General features: G+C 39.8%; 1 protein-coding gene across 6 annotated transcripts in view; it reads left to right on the top strand.

The window, feature by feature from the left end:
* MICAL3 (microtubule associated monooxygenase, calponin and LIM domain containing 3) overlaps nucleotides 1-17944 on the top strand; it is a 168015-nt gene that overhangs the window by 98553 nt on the left and 51518 nt on the right. The gene's annotated exons all lie outside the window — the stretch shown is intronic.

Genomic DNA, 17944 nt, shown 5'->3' with positions numbered 1-17944 from the left:
GTCAGAAAAAGGAAGAGATTTGATTTCCAGTATTTGTTCCAGAACACTATGGATAAACTAAATCTGCTGCTTTTAGGAGAGAACATACTTACAGCAATACTTTGAGAAAAGAATGTTTTCATAGTGCCAGTTGGGAAAAGACCTTAACAACCCAGAGGCAAATAAAAATCATGTTTTTCTTTGTCTTTATATATTATTTTAACAAGTGTTTCTAAGATTGTAACTGAATGCAATCTGGCAGAAATTTATTCCTAGTGTGTGCAGTTGATTCTTGAAGTATAGTTACTTTCAAGGTTTCCTCTTTTGTGTGTGTGGAGTTTCCATATGGCAAAAGTGAGAAAAGGGAAAAGGTAGAGAAGAACGCCATTTGCGAAATTAAAAGGTGTGTTAACTACAGCATTTTTTTGTACAACTAGATAGACTTCAAATTGTTTTCTCTGAAAGTGAAGAGATTTTTTTTATTTTTTTTAAGCTGGAACATATTCTTTAAGATGAATGGAAAAAATATTTATTGGTGCACAGGGAGTCTGATGTGAGAATAAGGTGGTTTATGGAGTGAAGCTACTGGTGATGAGAATTGGAAGGAGGAGATTTTAGTTACATGTATAATTAGTTTATCAAAGCAACTGCTGGCAGAAAGTCTCCTTCCTCTGATTTAGTCCTTCCAACTGATCAAATTTAGTTACTTTTACAAAGGAACATTCAGTACGTAGCACCTAAGTGATCACTAAGTAGAGCAAACAATAGACCATAGTTTGCAATAAACTTATATAAATGAGATGTAAATCAGCCCTAAATCAGATGCTCCCATCTCTCCTTATGTAGCAGTGGCACAATCCTGTAGCAGCACTGTAGTACTTCCAGGGGAATAAGATGGAAAAGACACCGTTTTGTCAAACAGCAAAACTTGAAATCTAGGGCTCCTTCTATTTGCTTTCTGCTTTTTTAAAGCAGTGTATAGCTAGCATAATGTTTAGAGCTTTTGGACCTTGTATAGCTTTGCCTCTTGCAGTGCCCAAAGTGCATTAGGACACACTCAGCTTAGCTGGGTCATCTTTCAGGTAGCCTATCGTGGTGCATTCTTGTGTGTGCATGACAGAAGTATATTTAGTGGTAGGAAAAGTCAGCAGTGCCTCTGCTGTGCTAAAGAAATGCCAATAGTGGCTGAGATTTTGTTTAATTCATGCGGTAGGTTTTAAGTATATCTTGAAACTGCTGACCTAACAGTGGTTAAGAAGCAGGAGGAAGCTGAATGCAATATACTTTAAAAACAAGTCACCGTGTTATTAAAGGCAGGTGTAACAGTTATGTCCTGTAGGTACCTACCTTTAGCTCCTGTTCTTGCTGGGTATGTAGGTCAAGAAACCTGTGATATGTTTACAGATATGTATGATTTGAAAAAACAAAACAAACCCTTTTGAATTACCAAACTTGCTAATACAGTGGAAGAACAGAACATTAATCCTGAATAATCAAAAGGAACCTATAAGATTATATCTTAGTGTAACTTCTGAATTTGAACTATTTATGTATGTGATTTCTAGCAATTTAGTAAATTGTTTGTTTTGAGAGGCTACAGACATTCTACTTTCACTGTAGAGTAGGCAAATACCTTGAGCAAAAACCTGTCTGAGATGGAGACGGAGGCAGAGCTCTGTTTCCAAGGCTCCACTTCACCTGTCTGGTAGACTCATCCAGTACAGGTCATATATCTGAAAATGTTTTGCCTCCTTTAAGGCAAGTGCCACCAAATGGAATTTGGCAATAACAATTTCGAACCCTGAGGTCTGAACCAATCCTCAGTGGTGAGGTAGATCTTGATGTGGAGAGTGACTTGTCTCTAAAAGCATTAAGTAAAAGAAGAAAAACATGTAACGTGAACTGCTTTGATATTTGATGGAGACGATAGCTTAGAAGGCAAAGGGAAGCTGTACAGCAGTAACATCGATTATAGGATATGCAAGACAAAAAAACAGCCATTTTTAACTCTTATACCTCTGAATTAAATTCAGTCCTGAGTTAGCAACAGTGATTGTTTCAGTGAGCTTTATGGTAACTCGTGCAAGGCCTGCTTTTTAGTTGTCATGGAATCCCAGACAGATATAAATTGCATGAGTTCTTTCCCTACACTCACTGCCTCCTTTGCTTTGCCACCAAATCTGGCCTCCTTTTTAGGTGGCTTAATGCTTAAAATATATTCAGCCACAAATTAGCATTCAGCAGGTTTGGTCAGATGAGGTGAGATTGGTCAGAATTGGTCACAACAAGCCCTTTCTTGTGGTGTGTTACTAACCTGATTGGCATGTATTAACTTTGCTAAGGATGTCAGTCCCTCACTGTGGGTGGCATTTGTTGTGTTTTGTCTGTCCCCTGTTCTGTAATGGAGATAGTTGCAGGGCACAATCTGTGATGAGCAAGTTGAGGTTTGTTTAGCAGTCAACCAGAATCACCCTTTTTTGTGAAGGCTTTGTCTGGTTTGCCAGAGAGCCTGTGTGGCTTCTGGTGTGGTGATTCCAAGGGATGTTCCCAGGGAGGTTATGGTCAAACTGGCTCTTACCCCTTCAGTCTGGGAAGTGGCAACAAGCTTTTGAGCAATGGATGCCATTCTCTCTGGAAAAGGGAAGTTGGGGAAGGCTGTTACTGTGCTTTTGGTCCTGCTGAACTGTGGCATGCTTGATGTAGATTCTGTAACTTTCTCTGTACCCTGTCTGCCTGTTTCTCTCTATCTTCTGCATTTGCCTTTGTGCCAAAACTGCTGCTATTGCCAAGAGGAAAAAAAAAACCAAACCAACAAACAACTTTTTGCTTTTCAACTGTCTCTCCCTTTGATAATCTGTAACTGCTGTGTCTTGGATTTTTTTTTAATATTATTTACAGTACTTTATATGGTTTTTATGTGCTTTTAATACAAATGCTGTTCTGTTTGTTCTAAAGGTCTGTAAGAACATGTTTCTGAACTTTCAGCTCTTTCTTGACAGATGGACTTGGAACAGTCTTTACCCCTATCAGCTTTATGATGTGCTCCTTGGGGTGACTTTAGCCAGTGATGTTTTATCATAAGATGTGTCCCATTTCAAACTCATGTTCTCAAAGCAGTGCATTTCCGTCCCTGTCAGCAATAGGAAGTTCATAAAGGAAACACTTCAAAATGTACAGCAATATAAGGCAAGTCATGAGTTCTTTGCCGTAGTTACTTGACCTGTGAAAGATTTAAGAAGCTAAATATAAGCCATAGAATGCAAATCTGAAAAGTGCAGTACAAAGTAGAGGTACTAGGCCTTCTGCTTTAACATCACACAACTATGGATGTGATACAGGTATGGAGTCTGAAAAGTGGGTGTGCCTTAAGTGTTTTCAGGGAGAAATATTCAGAGCAAAGCCCTTCACTGTAGACTCTTAAAGTAATCTGTTGTATAGAGCAAGCAATATATATGAAGTTCTGTTGCCAACTTGGAGAGCTAGAAAAGAATGACTGCTTCCTCTAAATGGCATGTCACTTGAGGTAAATTATGGGAGCCACATTTACAAAAGTGCAAAAGGAGTCTTTATGACTGCATCCAATATTATTTGCACACAATTCTATTTTTACATCTAATGAAATACAAATATATTTTGTATATATTCCTGTTAAGAAATAAGCTTTGTTCATAAACATTGCTTCTATTGTCCAGAATCATTGCCTCTTTACAGTTCTGCTTACGTTAAATATGTCTTACTCGTGAAAATGATTTAGCTCGAAGCAATACTGTTTGCTGTGCAAACAAACATCTTCATGCAATCCTCTCCTTGGCCACTTCATTATTATTCACATTTGGGGTTTGTTCTTGTTTTAATTTGGTCTGGTTTAAACATTAAATTACAGAAGATAGCAGCAAACTAGTTCTGTGACATTACATTCTGTTCGTGGGGCCTTCATTTTAAACCACTGAACATTTACAAGCACATCCATTACAAACCCTTCCACCTCCTGGGGAAAAAAAAAAAAAGAAAAAGGAAAAAGGAAATACATTCATATTTCAGTATGCACCACTAAACTGGGAGGAAAGATATTTCCTCTTCTAGTGTGCCTTGGATGTTGTCTGTTCTGTTTGGAGGAGCCATGGTGGTGTGTTTTGCAGGACATGGCACGTGATACTGAACCCTTTTATGGGGTATCATACAACTGCCAAGAGTTCTGATGGAAGATTTATTTCTCTCTGGAACATTTAAAATATAAACTTAAAACCAGACCCTCTATTTTTGGAAGCTGAGGAGAGAGTGTGTGGGTTGCTCAATTAGAACCAAGGTTCAGTGCCCAGTGAATCGTTGCTCAATAACAAGCCAGGAATCTCTGTTAGGATAAATGCTTGACTGTTCCCAGTCCATCATGTTCCTTTTCAGTGTTCTTATCAGGATTTGGGTGGCTTTGGCGTAAAGGAAAGGAAAATGCTAAAGGACCAGCAATTTGAAGCCCAGAAAATTTGGAAAGGAAAAGGCACGATGGAAAGGTTATTTGTTTTTAAGAGTGGGGTATGCAGCTGATCTGATAGAATTTCACTGAAAAATCCTGAAAAACATTTTGGGGACTGAGAAGGATATATACAAAATAGCAGTGTGCTGAGTTTGTGCTCATGGCTGGATCCTGCTAAGAACACACTTTCTTGGGAGTAACTGGGCTCCCAATTCCACCTCTCTCTCTCTCTCTCTAGCTTTCAGACCTGTAGACTTGTGCCACTGGAATATTTGTTGTATGTGTATATTCTGAAGGGTGATATGAATTTTTCTGGGCACTTTCAGAGATTCGTTGAATGTTTTTGTGTCTTAGAAAAATAGTACTAAGTTGGTGTGAAGGAGTTGGATTTTTTTTTTTTAATTGCAGAATTAAAATGTCTTTTTTTGGAAAGTGTAATCTGAGTAATGACCATTTGAGATTGTTTCCCTCAGAGAAAAGGAGGGAGTGTGCATAAAATAAGCTTGATGACAGATAAGTTCAAGTGAGATAATTAGTGCTCAGAAAGGCTTCATGTCTCCACTGAAGTCCCTTTGAAGATTTTGATTTATGCAGTTGTTTTCAACCTGTTTTTGTTTTGGGTGTGTGTGTCTCTCTTTGAATTATGTAACACGTGGTTTTCCTGTTGCTGTGAAATTGAGATATTTTTTGTTCAACTGTGTGAAATGTTCAAGGGAATAAATTCCAAACAAACTTCAGGTTTCTGAGTTTTTCTTTGTCCTCCCCCTTCTCCCTCCACTGGTTCCAGGTGAGGGATGCTGCAGGGGATACAGAGTTGGGGGAAAGTGGAATGAATAGATTTAGCAAGCTTAAATATAAGACATCTGGGGAGCTCCATGGCACGTGCTGTCTGTCACTGCAAAGTGCTACTCTTCAGGCTTTTTCTGTATGTGTTTTATTGTTTGGTTTTTTTTTTTAATTTTGCTGTTATGTTGTGGTTTGCTCGGAGTTCAGGGCACACACTGCACAGCCATCATGACATGTTGCTGTAGAAAACCTGCTAAGGACCCCTGTGCTAAGTATCCTGCTGCTTTGGCAAAGCTGACCTTGGATAGATGTGCTCTCAGTGCTGCAGCTTGGCAGAATTTGGTTTATTTGGGAGGTGGTTTTGTGTGCCTTGCTGCAGGCCAGAGGTCCTTGTCACACTGTGTAAGCAAGGCAGTGACAGCCATGGGTGAGCCCAAGTCAGCACTCAGGAACAGGGAGACACAGTGTGACAGGTGAGGCTCTTGTCAGGGGTTGGTTCCTCCTCTTGGTACAGCATCTGCTGCGATGGTGGGATGTTTTGGTGTGACGGAAAGGCAGAAAATGAGTAAATACGGAGCCTCGTAGCCAAATCCTCTCTCTCACGTTCTAGCTGGACTGTTGTCTTTTCTCAGGAGAGCTGTACGTGAGGAGGTGACCTCCATTCCTCAAGACCATTAAGAGACTATTGTGTGATGTTCTCACCATGACAAACAGAGCTGGATCATAGTTTTGAGCTGTGTTTTCCTGTTCTCAAAAATACATTGGATTAGTCTACATTAGGGACTCGTTCTGTGTCTTGCATGCTTCTCATACTTTGTACTGCACCTTTGGCAATGAAAAGCTTGTAATAGGAGATGACTTTGGAGAGTCTAATTATGAACAATGTTTGGCTGGAGCAGTTACACTTAAATGGTAGTTCACAAAACTGCAACCACAAACCGGTTCTGTTATATGTAAAATTTCCTTCTTTGGAGGAAGGTAATTGCTTTACGCCTTTGAAACTGCCTTTAATTTTCCTTTACTGTGATTAGCTAGCAGTCCCAGTTTTGAGGCTAAAATAGGCCTTCAGTCCTGAGAAGGAGCCTTCAGCATTCAGCACAAAACTCTGTGTGCTGGTGTGTGAACTAGAAATGTCATTTTGTGATGCACTGCTAGAACAGCCTCCAGTCTTCTGTGTCAGGAAAGCTGTTAACAGCTACATATACACTCTTAAGAAATCAAATGTTTGCTTCATGAATTAAGAAGAGGAGGAAAATAAAAAGTATGAAGGGAGGTGCATTTCCAGAACTCTTCCCCATCCGAGTTTAAATCAGAGTTCCTTGCTGTACCAGTAGAGGAAACATTGTTTTCAGATGGAGAAACAAAGTATATGTGTGATGGGGGAGACACTTCTCAGCTCATTTTCTTCTGTTTCTGTGGCCGTGGTTCTCCTCTAGTCTCCTGGCTTCTGGTGTTCTCTTACTAATGTCTGTGAAAAGAGTTGCACTCTGTATCCTGCCCCACTGGTTAGGAGAGGGATGCTGCCTTGGAAACTCCTTCCATGGCCCTGACACTCAAAAATTGCTTTTTGTAAAGGCATCCTAATTTTGTTTGTGAAACAAACCTGAACCTTTTTCTAACAGTCTTCCCCGTTCACTGTCACTGTTCTTTCTCTCTCCCATTCCAAGACTTACCTTAAAATGATTTACTCTAGAGGAAACCTTATTCTGTAAATAAAGTCCCAAGTAACACTATGTCAAATTTCACTCCTTTTAACCTTTGTTGGCAAATAAAATGACCTGAAAAAGAGAAAGAAAGGTAGATAATTTGGGCTGGGCCATGTTCTTGCTGACTTTATGTGCTTCTTTGCCTGTAGCTCTGTAAAGAGAACACATGGATTTTTCTGAATATGCTATCCTGGGATCTTGAATTACATGGATTTGTCCTTTCATTGCATCTGTCACTTCTGAGGGTCTCTAATATTAATTTGGAATTTGTAGAGCTCAGTGAATAGATGAAATATGTCTTTATCACACAGAAAAAGAGGTATCATACTTTTTTTGCAGCTAACGTTCTCACTTAACATCCTCAAAAAAATTATCCACAGAAAATCATAGGTGACCATCAGCTAATATCCAACAATTTATTCCAGAACTGAAAGTGAAGGACTGAAATTCACTATGAAGGAGTAATATATTAAATAGAGTTTTTAAAAACAAGATTTAATTAGTGTATCAGTCACTTTAAAACTCTGAGATACTGAGCCATTCACAAAAGCACAAGAGTCTGTTGGCAATGTGGATATTTTGTTTCCTCAAAAACCATGACTTACACTGAAGATGGACCGAATTAACTTTTAGAGGGATTCGAAAACTTCATAATAAGAAATGAGATTTTGGGACTACTAAGGTGTTTTCCACCATGCATCCCAAAACAGCTTGCTTCATCAGATATAGTTTGGTAACAGGTTTTCCAAGAAGCATGTTGCCATGGACTGTTTCCTTTCCAACACCCATCAGTAGGGTAGTGTAGAACACCTCCTGTGTACAAGTGGTTTTATATTTCAGACATATTACCCCTCTTCATCTGGTATGGCAGAATTGTAGCTGCTTCACACAGATCTCTTCCTCTAATGCTCTTTAACAGTCATGAAAAAGTGTGAGGTACTTTTAAAATAATGAAATGAGCAAATAAATGTCTGTTCACTTCTATCCAAATTAAACCAAGGCAGTTTTAGTTTTACCACCTGCTTGTGATCAGCAGCATAATATATTAAGGTGTGCAATTGCTAATGCATCTTAAAATGCAAGGAGAAGTAAGGGGAGAAAACCAACCAAACAAAACAAAAGGAAAAACCAAACCAACCAAACAAAACCAACAGCCAAAACTAACAAAACAAAAAGCCACAAAACCAAAACAAATAGAAATAATCTCAGGGGAAGGAATAGATAATCCAGAGTCAATGTCAAAGCTATTCTCCTGCTTCTATGAAGTGTATTTATGGAAGAAGGTGGAGTAGTGGTTGCAGAGCTGATCCTGGTGATGTAGAGTTTAGCTTAGGCTTTCCAAACAAAACTGGGCAGATGCTCTTTAAGGATGAGATGGCACTTCTGTGCTCTGCTTAGTTGCTTACATCTTCTCTCAAAAATGTATGTTTAGTCTGACATTTCTTATGTTTGCTGTCATCCCAGAAGGCTGTGCTTGCTTTTTTAGGAAAATTTCATAACTGTCCTTTCTGCTGTTATAGAAGTTTTATGTGATGGCTTGCGGGCAGAAGTGTTTAAAAATAGGAATTTTTTACCCAAGAGATGTTTCAAATACTTTCAGGCTTGGGTAACTCTGTGATTTAAAACATCAGAACTGATGTGTAAATTATTTTTAATCAGTAATGAGTCTTTTGGAAGCTTTCATTCTGGAACTGTGTGAGATTTTGAATATAATTAGCTATATATCTGTACAAGAATTTTCTTAGTTTCAGGAAGAATTCCCACAAAGCTATGAAGCTCTGGATTGCTTGGAAGACTCAGTTGTTACAGAAGAGTATGTGGGATAAATGTAGAGCAGATGTTGAAGCTTTTTGGAGTATGTGGGCCTTTTTCTTAGGCCAAGTATTCCCCAGTATATTTTCCTGCAACTGCCAGCCCAGCATTTCAGCCTGTTCCATTTTCAGCACTTCATAATCTTGACACAAATGATAGAAATTAAGGAAGGACGTGGTTGGTATCTAAATATATTCTGAGATTTAGTAATCATGGAAATCTGTTGTACATTGCCACAGAAGAGACCCTGGTTGTTAACTCAGTAGTTGAAAGAAGACAGCTATTCACAAGTGGTATTTTGAATCTGATCACAGTTCGAACAGGAAACTGAAAATATTACATTCTACGTTTTTATTATATGTTATAAAATTTTCAAATCCAGATTGGTTGTTCTTTAATGATCAAAACATCATCCGTGATCCAAGGTGGAACTGTAAGTACCAGTTTCTTTAAAAGGCAGGCAATATTTGCATTGAAAGATTCATAGAATGAGTCGTAGAACAGTTTGAGTTGGAAGGGACCTTAAAATTCATCCAGTTTCAACCCTTTGCCATGGGTAGGAACACCAACAGCTCTGCACAGCTCGGTGTTGTTGGCAAACATGCTGAGGGTTTGTCACCATGTTGGTGACAAAGATGTTAAGCAGCGGCAGCCCCCAAGGAACAACACTCATCACTGCTCTCCACTTGGACACGGAGCTGTTGGCCACAACTCCTGAGTGCAACCTTTCAGCCATTTACTTATTCACCAGTTGGTCCATCTGTCAAATCCGTGTCTGGCCAGTTTAGAGACAAGGATGTCATGCAGGACAGTGTCACACGCTTTGCACAAGCCCTGGTAGGTGACATCAGTTGCTCTTGCCTTACCCACCAACTCCGTAATCCCATTGTAGGAGGCCCCCAGACTTGTCAGGCACAACTTCCCCTTAGTGAAGCCATACTGGCTGTCACCAATCACCTTCTTACTTTCCGTGTGCCTTAGCATCGTTTCGAGGAGGATCTGCTCCATGATCTTACTGGACACTGAGAGGAGAATTATCAGCCTCTAGTTCCCCACGTGTTCCATTTTTTATAAAAATGGGGATTATGTTTCCTTTTTTTCCAGTTAGTGGGATTTTCACCAGACTGCCACAACTTCTCAGGAAGTGGCTTAGCTGCTTCTTCCATCGGTTCCCTCAGAATTCCCATGGACTCATGCACCTTGAGGTTCCTTAAATGTTCTGGAACCTGACCTCCTGCAGTGGGTGGTTCTTCATCCTCCCAGTCCCTGCCCTTGCCTTCCGTGATTTGAGCCGTGTGCCTAAAGCACTTGCCAGTGAAGATTCCACTGCTACTTATAAGTGGAAATAATCCTTGTTTCAGCTCTGTGTTACTTGCACAGTGGGAATCACCTGTCTGATCCCTCCCACTGAGATGAGACATTCCATAGGGCTACTACATAAAAGTGGCAAGAAAAAGATGCCACAGTGAATAAACTGAGCCAAGTCTTACCTAGTAGAAATGATAGAGGCTTTCTTTGTAACACCATAAAAGGGATTATTGTTTGGATTATAACTGGACAATCAGTCTTAAATATTAATTTCTAAGTTACTTAACAAAAATAAAGAGAGTACTTCACTCAAAAAAAGAAGGGGAAAGCTCATGAACCAAGGTCATGGTGAATTTTAAAATATATGTGTGGTTCTTTGAGGTAACATGTTGAATAGCTTCCAGGACAAAATTTATGCCTGCAAAGTAATGTTATCTTTAGCCAGATTGTCCTTCAGCGCTCTTCAGCCTTCTCACACTCAGCTTCTTTCGGGGAATGGAAATGAGGCCAGGCAATATATGATAGAGCTGATCAAAATACCAGAGAGAGCTCCAGCATCTTAGATGATACCAGTAAAAGGGGAAATGATCAGTAATAGGTTACTGATTTACCAATACTCCTGAGCGATAAACACACCAGTAATTAATGGACTTAAAATCCCTACATAATTTATATTATATTTCTAATACTGGAAACCTGTTTGAGCAGCAGTAAAAGTGAAATCTGTACAAATGTTAAGATTTTCTGCCGAAGGAGATGTAATAAGGAGTCACTGAGCTTAAGCAGTGTTCCCTGGGGCTTGGATTAGGTGACCTAATACCTCCTTTCCCCTGATTCTTTTCTCCACCCACCAGTGACAACACTGGATGCTTTCCAGGAGTCAGAAATAGCTATATTCCCGGATTATTCTATACTTCTGCTGTAATGAAGACAACTTTTCTGTATCGTTAAACCATATACTGAACTCTTAACTTTCATGACTTAATGCTGCTTCTTCACACACCTGCATATGGAAAACACTATTTCTTAACTTTATACTATGAAGTTGCAGATGAATTTGTATTTGTTTTCAAGACATAAGTATAAATTACAGATTACCTTTATATTAAACTGGTTAACTATATTCACTTCTGGTTGCTTCCACTCAAACCAGAGAAAGGTCAGATCAATGCAATTGCCAGCTGTTTCCAGGCTCTGTCCTACTGATGCAGTAAGCAACTGTTTTGTCAGTGTCTGTTTTGTGAATTCTAGAAATCTGTTTTGATCAAAATAATGAGGGGAGTGGGGGGAAAACACTGCAACACCCATGAGACAAATATGTGAGCTTTTAATTTCATTCAAAGTCAGTCCAATTCACTTTCATAATTATGAAGAGTGCAGGTTTCCACGTTTACTGACAGTATCTGAGAATGAAGAACTTAATTCTAGCTGGGGGTTGTATGGAGGAGGACTTATATCTTAATATGTTTTTTTTATGGGGTATCTATTTCAGAATCCCCTGAGTATTTTAACTATCAGCCCTTCCTATACACATTATAATGGTGTATAGGCCCCCCTTGGGGGCCTCTGTGTTCCTCATTGCTTAGGGGACCAGTAGATATCAACAGGAATCTCACTGATTTTTATTTCATGTCCTGTTGAATTAAGTAATGCTATAAAATTTTTTGGTCAGCACTGGAAGTAGTACTGGTAAATCTCTGCTGGATACTTCTGCTTCAGGGGATATTTTGATAAAGCACCTTTCTGTCTGTACAGATCAATCATTTCTCTGTTCAGATCCCTGATTTGCTGGGAAGGATTGCGAGTTTGAGGACTGAGCCTGACATAGCAGTAGAAGTCTCGAGCCATGTTGGTTGCTCAGTGGCAAAACTCTTTTTCTTCTGGTAGGCTCGAGAGCTGCAGTTCTGCTCTGTGTCTGCTCTTGAGTTCCCTAGATTTGAAGTGTCAGTTTAAGGACAGTTGTATTAAGTCCACCCTGCATAAGCTAGTTTGCAGTTGTACAGTTCCCATGTCAAACTCCAAGAGCTTTGACTCAGTAGAGTGCATCTTCTAGAAAGCTGAGTTACTACTCACTGCTGTGATTGGTATGTGTACATTGCAGAAGAATTCCAGCAGGGTCATTGTCAGGTTTGAGTTCAGTTTGAATCCTGTGCATGGACACTGGATATCTTGCTTATGAATAGACTTTGTTTTTCTTACCCTACTGTCCTCTTTGAATTCAGGCCTTTTATATTTAGCAGAACATGTTATGAATCAAACTGGAAACACAGACATCAGAAAATTTGAGATTTGATGACTTCTTTTTACAGCTGAGTAATTCAGGCTTTCTGAGGGCTTGGGAATACCCTAGAGAGAAAGCTGAGGCATTATATCAAAATAACACTGACATTTGATATCTACTTGTCATGGTTTAACCCCAGCTGGCATTTAAGTATCATGCAGCTGCTCTCTCCCTCACCCCCCACCAGCCCTGGTGCGCAGGAGAATCTGAAAGAAAGTAAAGCTTGTGGGTTGAGATAAGAACAGTGTAATAATTGAAACAAAATAAAATATTATAGTAATAACAACAACAGTAATGATAACTGTAATGAAAATGAAGGAGAGAGGAATAAACCCAAAGAACAACTGATACACAATGCAATTTTCTCACCGCCCACCCACTGATTCCCAGCTAGTCCCTGAGCAGCTATCGGTCCCTCCTGGCCAACTCCCCCCACTTTACACGTGCTGGCCATGATGTTCCATAGTTATGGAATATCCCTTTGGCCAGTTTGGGTCAGCTGGCCTGGCCACACTCCCTCCCAGCCTCTTGTGCACCTGCTCTCTGGCAGAGCCTAGGGAACTGCAACGTCCTTGGCTCAGGATAAGCACTGCTTAGCAACAGCAAAACATCAGTGTGCTATCGAGGTTATCATCACACTAAACCCAAAACACAGCACTGTACCAGCTACTAGGCAGAAAATTAACTCTACCCCAGCCAAACCCAAGATGCTGTTTGGTATTTGCGTTCAAATAAATGGGTTCTTGTTTCTATTTGAGGAGGTATTTATAGTACCCCTTTTGTCTTTGAGATTGTGCTTATCAAGATTCAGGGGATCCTGCCAGGATATGTGCAGTTCTGCACTATGTGATGTGAGGCTGCGTGAACGAGCAGTGACAGGAATTCACCAGATCTGCTGGGCTCTTTCCAGTGTTTTCCTGGAGACACGTCTTCAAAGAGAAAATTTAAATTTTAAAATTCTAAAGGGTGGATGAATCTAGATTTAAAACTTAGAATTTCTTACTAACCCTTAAAGAATCCATTCCATTTAACACACTTCCACTGGTCAGTTTAGAGTTGCCATGTATGTGTTTTATGTATCTGTTACTGTGCAGTACAAAAATTGCTAAGAGTGGCTAGATGGCAATTTTTGAGAGGATTAAGGAAAGGATTTCATAAGAAATCAGTTGCACTTATATAAATGGAATGTCTTAATTGACTTATTGTTTCAATGTGTGCAGCATCTAACCACGGACCTCAGTACCAAGATTTCCTTTCCTTTTGTACACACAGTGCTGGGCATTTTCTTACACCAAAGTGTTTCTTCTTGACTTCAAGTAAAGTTGAGAGTGAAAGGGTTGGCACTGTACATTCTGGATCCTGTTTCTGGCAATGCCACTAGTCTGTTATGGGATTGCCTTGCTGGTATTTAATCTCTGTGTCTGGACTTGTGCAATGCCCCTACAGTGCTTACCTACTTCCAAAATAGGTTTGTTTTAGTGTGCTAGCACTTGTAAAGCATTTTGAGGCCCTTGGATGAGAAGTGGAGTTGGAATACAAACAGGGAGTTAATGGAACTGAAGTGAGTGAGGGTGAAACTTCTAGGAAAAAACATGGAACTCAGTTTGACCTTAACACGGATGAAAAATGAGAAGCCTAAAAATGCTGTTGGATCTTGTCTGCTGCCTTTATATCTCAGTGATAATGTTTGCTGAGCTGCAAGCACACTTCAAAAACCTTACCCCAAAAGATATTTCTTAGAAATTAATGACAATGGAATATGAGGACTTCCAGCATTTCTGAGTCAGAGCTCACTGCAACACCTTTAAACTCCAATGGAAAAGTTCCCTTCTTCCTCTTCTGTACTTTGTCACACACAATGTGCTGCTGTCTCTGTAGGAATTGTTTTATCTGACTCAGTTATGTTCTCAAACAATTGTGCAGAGGTAGAAGTAATTGAAGAGTTTGGAAAAGACAAGTGAAAACAAACAGGTGCAGTCTTTCACTTGACCACAAAACCACAAGATTTGAGAAATCCAGAATGACCTTTTTCCTGAGAATGTATTAATTCCTTCCCCCTTTTGCATGTGTTTCAAAGTAGACTCCTTTATTTGAATTTCCATAACTCCCCAAGGCAATAGCTGAGTCTGTGCAAAATACTGAACCCACACTTACAAGAGATGACATGTAACTTGGATATTAAGATTGCAAGCTAAGAAAAGCAAGTCTAGAGGTACTGCGTGATTAATGAAAATAACTTCAGTAAAATAGACAGGGATTTTCCCTTTGGGAAGAATTCATTGTTCTCAGGTTCCCGGTTCTCTCCTGCATCTTCAGCAAGTGTTGTGTCAGGGAGTAACTTTGGCAAGATTTCATTGAGCTTATGGGAATAATGTGTCAATTTTACAGAACAGGGTGGTACTGGGGGGGAATCGAGATGGGATCCTCTCTCAAGAGGAGCTTCTCAAGCCTTCCAGGAATTGCCAGAGTTGCTGGAAAGGACACACTGTTAGGCAAGCAGTGGGTCTGTGCAGGAATGTTATCTCTGATCGTACACTTATCTTTACAGGAGGCAAGCTGTGTCAAGGCTGAGTTAACTAAAGGATTCTGGCAACTTTCATGCACCAGCTAAGCAGCCTGTCCTGTTACAAAAAACAGTTCCCTTGAGATGATCTGTGTAATGTTCATGGCCCACTGTCCAAAGTAAAGAATCAGGTCTTAAAATGTGCCCTATTTTGGATGTTGCTCATGGGTTTTTAGCTGATCAGTTTTTAGCTGATCAGTGCAGCCAAGCTGCACTTGGCTTTCAGGTAGCTCCCCTCCCTGGATAGTAACACAGCTTTCTTTTCCCAGCAAATGCAGCTTCAGCATTCCCTTTTCTCTCAGCTGTGACTGGTTGCTGCCTTTTGTCTCTGTGGGCCCAGAGGCACTGACCAGGTAGAACATCAGGCAGTGGCTATGGAGCTGTCTTGTGCCAGTGAGCTACAGAACAGTCTGGAGAGCCCAGCATAATGATTTGAGAGAGACACACCTTTGCCCTCCAGAGGAACTTTAAGGATAAGCTTTAGAGTCTACAAGAACTGCAATGGAATAGGCTTTGCCCATCCATTTACCACCCTATATATATATATGAGAAATGAGGGTAGGAGAGCTTCAGATTCCCTTGCTCCTATTTGTAGTTTCTTATTGTAGCATCAAATGAATTGGTGTGCACTTTGTAGCATATTATGAGGAAATTGTCCATCATCCAAACACGTTAATGATACCTGTACCTCACTCTTACTTTTATCCCTTACATAGATTTGGGAAGTGCAATGCTTTTCCTTCTGATATTTGATGGCTTTGCGGTGCACAAAGCTGGCTATCAGTAGCATTTCTCTTGTTTCATATTTGGTAACAGACAAGTTTGACAGTGGCTTTGCAGCTACCCAGATGGCATCTTTTAGAAACAGAACTGATAGATGAAGTGAACTGAATGGTCCATATAGTACAATTCCTAGAAATCCCTTGCTGAAGCTGGTAATCAGTTGAGTTTCTGTATCATGTTCTCTGACGTGGAGCTGTTTTCTGTGCAAAGGGGAGTAGAGGGATGTGACCAATCCTGCATCTCAAATGTGTGGATATATAAATTAATTAGAGAAGGTGCTGGGAATGTCCTTCCTACTTCTTTGAGATTTTGAAGCATGGAGTGCTTGTCAAGCTCGCGGGACATCTTGGCTTGTCCACATCCTTTTGCATTAACATTTAGGTTAATCTTTGCAGTTTCTTAACACAGTTGCATTGAGTCACTCCCACTTACAGTTTGTGCTGTGATAGGATTTGTTTGATTTCCTGTGTACCAGTTATACTGGGTCTTCGTGATGAGAAGGGCTATTTGTGTTTTGAAAAACATACCTGAAAGATCATGTGTGTTCATGAAATGCATATAAATGGATGTCAACTTGATTTTCAGTCGTCCTCTACCTTAGAGTGATTGCTGCTAGTCTTTCTCCCCACCCTAGATACTGGAGCAGTGAAACAACCTTTTTAAAAAAAATACTCTATTCCATTTCATTTAATTATATGGGAATGGTTTTATATTTTGATAGAAAACAAAAGAAGTAAAATAACATCAGGTGGATTAGAAGTTCTTGTTCTTTTTATTTTTCATCATTTTTTTTTTCTGCTTGTGGACTTTGCAGCTGTGTTAGGGTTTGCATCAGAAGAGAACAAGTCAAAAACACCTTGTGAAAAGATACTTCTGTTGAAGTAGGTGAGCCAAGCTGATAGCTCTGGGTATATGAAGAGTTCTAAGTAGTAGGAAAACTATTTTATTATTATTTTAATATATTCCTTGTTTACTTTCCCTCACTTTGGTGTTCTTGTGTTAACCAAAGTCTTTTGGTCTTTTACTGTCAGCCAGAAGTGGCAGAGCAATATTCCAGGTCAGTTCCCCTGTTACTGTGAACTCAGGGTTGGGGAATGTAACACAGATTGCAAAAATAGATTTGGCCGAGGTGGTATCACGATCAAGAGAGAGAATTAAATGAAACATGAATCCCAGTTGAAAAGCCAGTCCAGTTCCACTAAACTTTGCAAACACTAACACAACATAAGGCTTAGCAGCAGGAAACGGTAGAGACCACAGTATCCCTGGAAATGCAAGGCAATGTTCCCACCTGCCACCTGAGCAAGCTTCTCTGGTTTATACTGTAAAGAAGCCATGTAGTTCCAGCTGAAGGCACAGCAGCCACTTGCCCACATCACAGAAGGGTTAAATCATGCTAAGGAAGAGAGCAAAACACTCCTGGCAGTTGTTTTTATGAGATATTATCTTTCAGGAGAGGGATTGGAAGTAGATGGCACTAATCATGGCAAGGCCTGTGTAATTTTGTGTGGAACACTAAGATGACTGAGAGAGTAATTGCCCTGAAAAAAGGACTGTTAGGAATAAAGTGAGAAACTACAAAGGGTGAAGAAAGGAAACAAAAACTGTTTTGGAGGTTAAAATGTGTGAGGATAAAGTAAACGCTGCCAAAGCTCATGCTGGGTTAGACTTTGCAAAGGAAAGGAAAGCAAAGAGCTCTGTTCCTTGAGCATGTAAGTAAAAGCAAGGCAAGGGAAACCAGCAGTGGGTCCACAGTGAGGATGGAGCTGACATAAAATGCAGTTTAATGTATAGTCAATCAGATGGCCTTCCATTTCAGTTGGCATTCGACATGGGAGCAAAAGAGTTGGTGTGTAGCAAGATTGGGAAAGACTAATCCGATGATGCAGGAAGAAAAGTTTAAATATTACCATACTGTAATGATTGAAAATAAAATTTGACCAAATAGTCTTAGTCTCAGAAGAGTGGAAGAAGTGTACAATGAAATTGTGAGCTTTGTGGTAACAGTTTGTGAATAAATCAAGGTATCATGATGTACCTTGCCTGCTTAATTTGGGGCAATACTGTGCGACCACTGGGTGACAGAAGTATGACCTGCAAATAAAAAATTATAAAGAAAACAAAACATCAAACAAAAAAGGTTAAAAGGTGATTTAATCAAGTACATGTAAGTTAATTTAAACAGTAGATAAAACACCTTCTTTGGAGCAATAACTAAAGACTGCTAGTTCTGCAAGTGAAGCCCTTTGTTTTCA

This window comes from Lepidothrix coronata, unplaced genomic scaffold (genome assembly GCF_001604755.1).
Source record: "Lepidothrix coronata isolate B3197 unplaced genomic scaffold, Lepidothrix_coronata-1.0 Scaffold10, whole genome shotgun sequence".
Classification (NCBI taxonomy): domain Eukaryota; kingdom Metazoa; phylum Chordata; class Aves; order Passeriformes; family Pipridae; genus Lepidothrix; species Lepidothrix coronata.
The sequence above is the reverse complement of the archived record's forward strand: the minus strand, read 5'-3'. Positions and strand labels throughout refer to the sequence as shown.